Raw genomic sequence first — 9,917 nt, forward strand, 5'->3', positions numbered from 1 at the left:
TATCCCTATGCTTTCAATACAAAATGGGTGGTCACGGATAGAGGGCACTGTAGTCGTGGGTATGTTAAAGTCCCTAGATTGGTAGAGTACCGCAATTGACGCCATTTTGACTCCAACACTTTGGTGGGAAATTTGAAAAGACGTCACATTTAATCTAGATAAATCTACAAAAATTTATTTTCGTACTTCCGGGACTGAAGTGACAACTGCAAATAAAAATTAAAGCTTTTACCAAGCTTTGTTGTATGTAGTTTTGTGGATATAAAGCTTGTTTGGGAACAAATAACTGGTTTTAGTATTGAAACATAGAAAAGTAGCTGTTTAGAAATAAAATAATTGCTCGTAGGTACATACCTACTTTACGGACATTCTTATCACAAGTGTAATGTTCCTAGGGGGGTCTATCAAGCCGACACGGAAGACGTTGACTTACCCTATACTTACGGTTGGCAACTCTGGCAAAAACTACAAGCAGAGCCACCTACCTTTCAAATCAAAACGATGGTAGTCTCGCGGCACTTTTGAATTTGGATGACAGTCGGCTCGATATGGATGGCACGAATGGACTCCTACGTTGTGTAATCGGTTCTTTTATGTGTTGGGCCGTGAGACATAATCGGGAAGGGAATTAAATAAAAGACAGAACTTTTGTGCGTAAGAAATGACAAGATCAAATAAATATATTAACGCACACACAAGACCATGCCAGGGAAACCTTCTCCGGGACTAAAACCCTGGCACAGGCCACACAAATACATGAAATAAATAATCTACAGCAATAAAATGCAAGAGAAAATACACATAAATAAAACATCTCAAATGGTATCATAAAAATCAGATAATCAAATCAAATGCAATTAAACAAGTTCATAAAAACAAAATACACAAGACATCATAAATGCAGTGGAAAACATGATAAATCAATTCAGTACAAAAACACATCAAAATACCTGTACGATCAATAGAAATAACACAGCTCGTCAAATAAACAAATTGCATGTACATAGGAAATATGTAAATGGTGTAGCTCTACTCCATCCTTCAGTTAACATAATTTAATTTAACACGAAAAGTACATGTGAGAATGCCATTGGTCAAATAGCAAGTATTCATGTGAAAATCGATTATCGCTCAAACAGAACATATTTTAAATAGAGGAAATGTAAATGAGAGGGCCCCCACTCGTATTGCTAAGATGTTAAGAACTACAATCCGCACGAGACGAGTAAGCAACAGATACAGCGAAAGATCTAACTGCATTAGGTACCTACTCCACGGAGACAGAATGACCCACTCGCACACACAAACATCGAAACATCAAATAAAAGAGCCCCCCTTCGTATAGCTAACGCACAAGAACTGTAGCGAGCCACGAAACAGAAAGTAACAGATACAGCGAACAATCAAACTGTATTAGGTGCTTCCCTCACGGAATTGTTACGGGTCAATCGAACAGAGCAACATCACACCGATAATCAACTCCTCATGAATAACAGAAGTAAATTACTTAATTAAACAAAATAATGGCATAATCATCTGTACAGTATTACACAAACATGATTCATCTAACGGTACACGAAACAAAGGCATGGAGTACGCCATGATTCAGATATCGTAGTTTATGCAAAATCAGCAAAATGTAAATATCACATTGTGGCAAGAAATTCAATGATTAAATATCTAGTACAAGAAAGAATAAAATGGTTACTACCTGTAAATACAGCTTCAAAACACCATCACCAAAAATAATCAAGAATAATAAAAAAAACCGGGGAAGCGTGTGTCTTCCGTCGACCTCGTCGCCATCTTCTTCCCATTCCCCTCGCTTCGTTACCAAAATCCCCTAGTATTCGGCATCTGCGCAAAACGGTCGTTGGTTATATACAGAGCATATTATATTTTTGTTTCGGATGTAAATGTGTGCTGCCTAACCACCAGGGTAGATTATCACACAAGGTAACCTAAATAACCTGTAACCACGTTCGCTTCGATTGTTACACCCAGGAACACAACAACCCGGCATTGTTTCAGTTTTTTAAACCAAATAAGATAACACGAAACACGTTCTCTCTGGCAAACACGAAAACACGATGACGAATTGATGAATATCAACAGTGATATCAACGAAAGCAGGTTATGATCTGTGGTTATGATATCAACACGATGCCGCGATGCCGTCAGATGTTATCGGCGGCCATTTTAACTCCAAAGGAGTGGACAAATCAATTGCGGTACTCTACCAATCTAGGGACTTTAGGGTATGTGAATCTCAGGGTAAACTAAAGTTGTGTAAACACCACTCGCATCACGTAAAGAGTAGCTATTATAGTAACCGCGTAGTACGGGAAGCTTTAAATACTCTTGATTATCTTCTATACGTCCAAAAATAAGAATAGGTTTGCTTTTTTTGGAATATCTAGACGATTAATTAATTGACGTTTGTTAATTTATAGATTATTGACAGTCTCAAATCGTGTCTAATCGGACAACTTCGGATAGACTCGTTTACCCTGAAACTCACATACCCAGGCGATGTCCTTGACCATATTTTAGTTACAATTAGCAGTCTATGTACTATATGGTCTAAGGTGGATTATCACAACACCTAGAAGTTCTTCAGGAGAATTGTAGAAAAAAGGCGGCCGAATCCCCATCGGACATAATGCCGATAAAGCACAAGCCAGGGAAGTCACCGTCTTTCAAGCAGAGGTCTATGCCATAAACCTCTGTGCCTTAGAAATGGGCAAGAATGGGGCAAAAATAGATATCCCAGTCAAACCGCAATGAAGGCGGTAGTAGTCCGTACCTGCGTATCTAAACTAGTCTGGGAGCAGAAGAGACACGAAGTAACGGAAACGTGCTCTTTTCAGAGCGAAGGAAGGGCAAGCACCACCAAACCCGCTACCGCCGCCACCACAGCGATGAATTCTACCAGCGTGGACGCTCAGCGCAACGTAACGCCCAGCACCTACCGACCATCATCACCGCCACCACCGAAAGGACAGCGAAAGGAAGACGTATATAGGCGCTCTGCAGTCACGTTTGATAAGTGACCCAGGGTTTCATGTGCCAAAGATTCGGCCACTCTAGCGTCAACTGAGACTTTGCATCCCGATTCGTTCGTTGTGCTAACCACCTAGCGTCAGACTGCAGGAGGGAGCAGTAAGAAAGGGCACTCATCTACACCCATTCCGGAAGTTCGACGTCGTTCAGGATTGGATCTCCACACGAATCCGCCCGTTACAATACCCCCTAGTACCAGGAAGATTACGAACTGGAAAAAACTAATAACATTTCCAGCGAAGTATCCAGACCCCGACCGAACTAGAGGAAAGGGGCCAGTTACAAGGGTCCTTACCCGCGGCAACCAAACAAGGTCCCGGTAAGAAAGCGAGTCAGCTCCCCCAGTAAAGCGGAGACGGCAACTCACCCGAGAAATGAACATCAAGGTCAACGCCAAGCAAGCCACCCTCAAAATCGCCATCCAGAACTATAACAACAGGTCCTGGAACGAGTACGTTGAAGAAACCATGACCGGATGCGGAAACGTTTACCAAATCGGTCATGCACCTACCTTTTGAAAATCTCCGGCTTATCCTCTAGACCTAGAGAGTCTACCACTACGACAAAACACAAAATGCAGAACTCTTCGCCGAAACCCTATCCTAGACGATTCCGAAATCCTAGACGAGGAACACAATCAACAAGTCGAAGAAAAACTCCAGAGACTACTCGCCACTCCGGCGCAGCAAGGAAACTAGAAACTAAAAACAACGCTGCACCAAGTTTTGTTCTAACGGCTAATAAATTGGGGTAATCAGAAAAAAATTGTTAAAGTAAGTATAAGATTATTATATTTATTTTATTTTATAGCATAATATGTTAAATTGACATTTTAATAGGGTTGAATGAGTAGGCTAAGTCGTTCTTTAATCGTGAGGGTAGATAAAGTGAAAGTGATAATTGTGCATTCTAATGACATCTGTCATTCTTATGTCAAATGGGACGCGAAGCACGATATTAAATGACGTTCAGAACATGTGGCAATGCTGTTTCTATTCTAAGCTTGCTATTTTGGACTCCTCAATCGTTAAAATATCCCTTTATCCTCTTTTATATATGTAATAAATAATTGTTAATTACCTACAGTATTTAGCATATTTATTAATTGGGGAAAAACCAACTTAAATACACTATTCTGAAACAGTCAAACGCATGTCTAATTCAAGGCTACCTATAATTATCATTGTATGGACACGGATGGAAAATCGCACTCATAAGAAGATCTTGCACGCTTCGGCTCATTGCGCTTCAATAAATCTGAAAATAAATCGGCACTTCTGCAAATTTCTCTATGTAGGGCCATTAACAATTTCACCACTAAGAATTTCGGATACCTCCGAATTTAGCACACTCGATTTTAAGCTCGGGAAATTGTTTATGAAATGGCTTGGCATATGACTCTTTCGATCTGCTTAAATCTCCAAAAAAAAGCGACGATGTACCAAATAAACGTATCAACCAACTATAAATTTACATTTACATTAAGGTGTTCTACATGAAAACCGGTTCGAAGCAGATTTCAAAGCAATTTATAAAAGCGCTACCCGTTAAATAAATCTTCTATTAATAGTGCAATATGCAGGACACATATTAATTAATGTAATACAAAGGATGGGATTTTAAATTAGAATGAAATGGCAAAGATCAAGCTTTATTGAGATCGATTGGTATAAGTGGTTCCTAACTGGAAATTGCCAGATTTAAAAGTTAAAGTAGCTTTCCTCAATTAGGAGGAGTGTCATTGGGCGGTTATTAAGTGACACTAATTTAATTTGGGAATAATTTGTCAAAAACTGAAAATGATGAACTCCGGAAACATTACAAATAAGTATTCAGAAACTACAATTTCTTAGTAGCGCAACTAGATACCGGGCGTTCAACAAAGCTGGTCGACTGACTTCATAAATATACGGTGTGGTCATAACTTTGGGTATGGAAGTTGAGGGCGGAAAACGGCACTTGACTTAAGACAAACAACATTTCGGGACGGGTAAACAGGACGAAAGTATACTACTTATCGAAACCGCTTTAAATCGTTCACGTGACGTGACGGCTGTTATTATTTTACAATGCATCGTGTTTCATTTGTCTAATTTTCGAAGGCCTACCTAAAAGTGTTGGGTGCTTTTCTTTCGCGCCATCGACAAATACCGGAAATACGTAAAAAGTAAATTTAAGATACAATTTAAGCATTTTAATTAATCTCATTTTCCCAATATTTGAGGTTAGGAACGAGATATTGAAAAACGGTTTTCACTGGCCTCTTTGAATGTTATTTGGCTACTTTTTCATAAAGAAAAGGTCATATTATTCCATTTGATTTTTTTAGGATTTCGGGTCATAGTGTCGAAGCGAGCCCCCTGGCGGAGAAGGATTCAACTAAATTACTATATTTTGGTTGATTCTCATTGCCCAAGGAATGCTCTCTTCAACCATACCAAATTTGTTAAAATCGGTCAAGCGGTTAAGAAGTTAAAGCAGGTTATTGCAAAAACAATTGAACGCCCCACACCATCTTTGTTTTTGAAGTAACTGAGTTTTTGTTTTTACGAAAATGATAGATAAACTGGTTTTCTTTAAAAATGTGAAAAAACAGTTTTTTAGTTTATGCGAAATTTAAAGAAAATGCAATTTTAAAATTTAAGATGGCAGTTACGCCCTCTGTTGGTCATTTTTAGAACTTGAAAATATTTTCCAGCGATTCTTCATGACCGATTTACCCACTAATTTTTTTTACCCCTAACACATATGACGAACGGTTTTCGAGATATGGCTGAGGAACAGTCTTGTTGGGTCACCCGGTACAACTAGTTTTGAAAGTGATACTTTTTTTCATGAATTTGCAGTTTGATTAATGAGAGTGAAGCAATGAAATCTCTTTCTCTCCGAATGTGCTTTCAGCTCTTCTGTAGTGAAGTTCACCTCCAGGTACAGTATCCCTACCTTTTTACCTTCTATAGTCTGTTTATAGGTTGTAGAGAGATTGTCAGGGTCCTCATCCAGCATACTTGAAGCCTCATCTGAATTTTGTGACTCCGCACTGGTTGAGGCAACCTCTGACTCTGGGCTCTGGCGGAGCACTAAGTGGGTTCGTGTGAGGCCGAATGGCCTCAGGTCCCATGGTTAGTGCGCTTGGAGGTTCTTCCATTCGGCAAGAAGAGTGTTTTTAAAACTGGAGTTCTCTTGGGCTCGAGTTCGCTTCACCTACCGATCATCCAGCCCGTCGGCGTAACCTGTTCCACCTTGACCTCAGTTTTTTTTTTACTGAGGTTGACTCCTCTTGGTACGGGAACTTAAGCCAAGACCGTCCACATCCTCAGGTTCTTGAGACATGTCAACAGACGACCTTCTGATCTGATCTGATCTGAAGCAGGTTCTAGACACGACAGCCGGACGAGGTATGCGCCACATGGGGACGCACGCGGTAGAGAGCCACCCTCCACATCCAAATTGTTTTATTATAATTTTATTATTAGTTTCCAGCGAAAACCTTATGGGAAAAAAAATTGTGGGGGCGTTGTGCAAGGTCTTCCTTATAACCCAAACTCTCTTTCTTGTGTTTTAAAGAAAACGGAAATCACAAACTTTACGAAATGCAGGTCATTAGTTAGTAGGAGCCACAGAAATTATATATTTTTAGTTCAGTGGTAGGAGCGCGATATAAATAAAAATGCCGATTACAAGTGCACTAACAACAATAATAATTAACGTGTTTATTTTTTGTATTTTGTTGTCTATTGTTTGAATAATTATAAATAAATTTGTTTGTTTTATGGATGTCCTTTTGCCAATCTCTTCAGAAGCAGAAGATAGCTCTCTTTGCACAATGCTGGAAAGTCAGAAACAGAGATTTATTGGTAACAGATAACTCTTTTCCCGTTAGAAATTGCCAAATTAGAAAATCCCCTACGTCATCGACGTGCCGTTCTCTCCCGCGTGCGTAGATTGTCATTTTGCGAATTTGGCGGGCGTCCGTGGGGGAGAGCGGAAACGTACCAGTTTCAAATTTGCAAAGTGCGTAAAGGTGCTACTTACGTCAGAAGAAGCAGTCGGGAAGGGGGAATGGGCTCTTATTTTAGTAAATGGCAAATACCTAATCTTGCTCAGTCGATTAACGACGGTTGTTATTGTTTTTGTGTTTAAACACTTGAGAGCACGTGCAAGGTACGTTTACTTGTCATTCAATTATTTCAAAGGTAATAACTACAATAGTAAAATTTAACACCTTCATTATGGAAATGTTTATCCATTCAAGGATTGTTAGTCACTTTCACATTTGCGGTCCACGGCCATAGGATAATTCGATAACTCATAGTAAACCCATTAAAGGCGAATTAGGAATATAATTTGCACGTGCAATGTCCATCGATTGCGATTAAACTCAGTTTTATTGGATTATACGACTTGAAGGCTTTCTTTGAAAATGTTGCAGTACCATTTTCCTCAAATAAAGAAATGCAACTTTTAGTTACTAATTAGTTCATTATAATGGTTCCTTTGGTAGGGGTGGTTTAATTTTTATACACAATAGAGAGGTGGATGGTTAAAGCGGAGTTTTTAGAGGGCATCTTTTGCGGTAAAATTCCCCGACAATTTCTTTACTGCTATCGCGCTAGCCACAACCTGTAGAATTTTAAATTATCGTTGGAAAGGCCCTCCTTTGAATATGAAACATTACAATAGCACGAAATTCCCACCAATTATAAATAAAATAAGGATTTTTAAAAAATCTCATTTCAAAACCATACCACAATCGATTGTAAATTAATTACAAATTTCAAATTACTAATCAAAAATTGCAAAAACACGTCTATTTAGTTAGGGGAAGTTTAACGGAAGGTTTATTGGCATTTACTCCCGCACCCTCAGCTACCCCCACTTTCAAATTATAATGCATAATTATGCAATTATGCATTCTTCCGTTTCTTTATGAGATTCCCATTCAAATTTGTAAAGGACTTTTCAGACATTTGTTGTCATGGAATTTTTCCGTTTAATTTCCACCAGGCAAGTACATCAAATTCTTTGGATAATTTTCTTTCGATTCTTCTTGAAAACCTTCCGACTCTGGCAATTCTTGATTCTTTGCATTTTTCATACCTACATTTTCTTCAAATCATTCATTTCATGGAAACCCCCCTTAATCTTTTTTTTCCAATTCTTCCATTTTTTTGTTTTCCAGTTCCTTCAAATCTATTAGATCTCTCAGATCCTTCAGATTCTCAATCTCCGCCGGGTTATTCAGATTGTATGAATCTTCAAATTATTTTGAACTGAGGGGTCTGGGAAGTACCTCCAGTACGGGAATATTCGATTACCTTTTTGACCGTACTACGTTATTTTCCAAAAAAAGTTTATATTCAACTAGAATTTTCCAAAGACCATCATGCGACTTTTGAAACCTCGGTTTAACTTGAAAGAAGAACGTACACAATACCCCCCAACAGTACCCCCGGAAAAGGAGGATTCGATAGTTCTTTTTCTATTAATCACAAGAAAGCAGTTCTCCGCTGAAAAGGTTCTCCAAGAAAATGTGAAAATTGGATCGCTCTCAGAGCGACTTCGTGACACGCCCTCGTACAATTATCTATTGTTGTATTGAAAGGTCACTGAACATAACTGCACGACTTTGTTTTTTCAACGGTTTACCCGAACAAATTTATACACTGTATAAAATAAACATCAAAATCGATACGTTACCTAAATTATACCTTTAAATCAATAAATACTGTCAAACGCCTGTAATACATTGTTTGATTTATTTATGATGCAGGTTACAATTCAACAAAATAAGCAATTTCATGCAATTTTCGTAACTAAAAAATTTATCTTAAATTAATATACAATTTAAATGAATATTCTAATGAATATAATTCTTCCATTTTTTTGTTTTCCAGTTCCTTCAAATCCATTAGGATCATCTGATCTCTCAGATCCTTCAGATTCTCAAACTCCGCCGGGTTATTCAGATTGTACGAATCTTGAAATTATTTCGAACTGAGGGGCCTGGGAAGTACCTCCAGTACGCGAATATTCCATTACCTTTTTGACCGTACTACGTTCTTGTCCAAAAAACGTTTATATTCAACTGGAATTTTCCAAAGACCAACATGCGAGTTTTTAACCCTCGGTTTAACTTGAAAGAAGAACGTACACAGTACCCCCCAACAGTACCCCCGGCAAAGGAGGATTCGATAATTCTTTTTCTATTAATCACAAAAAAGCAGTTCTCCGCTGAAAAGGTTCTCCAAGAAAATGTGAAAATTGGATCGCTCTCAGAGCGACTTCGTGACACGCCCTCGTACAATTATCTATTGTTGTATTGAAAGGTCACTGAACATAACTGCACGACTTTGTTTTTTCAACGGTTTACCCGAACAAATTTATACACTGTATAAAATAAACATCAAAATCGATACGTTACCTAAATTATACCTTTAAATCAATAAATACTGTCAAACGCCTGTAATACATTGTTTGACTTATTTATGATGCAGGTTACAATTCAACAAAATAAGCAATTTCATGCAATTTTCGTAACTAAAAAATTTATCTTAAATTAATATACAATTTAAATGAATATTCTAATGAATATAATTCTTCCATTTTTTTGTTTTCCAGTTCCTTCAAATCCATTAGGATCATCTGATCTCTCAGATCCTTCAGATTCTCAAACTCCGCCGGGTTATTCAGATTGTACGAATCTTGAAATTATTTCGAACTGAGGGGCCTGGGAAGTACCTCCAGTACGCGAATATTCCATTACCTTTTTGACCGTACTACGTTCTTGTCCAAAAAACGTTTATATTCAACTGGAATTTTCCAAAGACCAACATGCGAGTTTTTAACCCTCG

Source organism: Photinus pyralis, unplaced genomic scaffold (genome assembly GCF_008802855.1).
Source record: "Photinus pyralis isolate 1611_PpyrPB1 unplaced genomic scaffold, Ppyr1.3 Ppyr1.4_LG8, whole genome shotgun sequence".
Lineage (NCBI taxonomy): Eukaryota > Metazoa > Arthropoda > Insecta > Coleoptera > Lampyridae > Photinus > Photinus pyralis.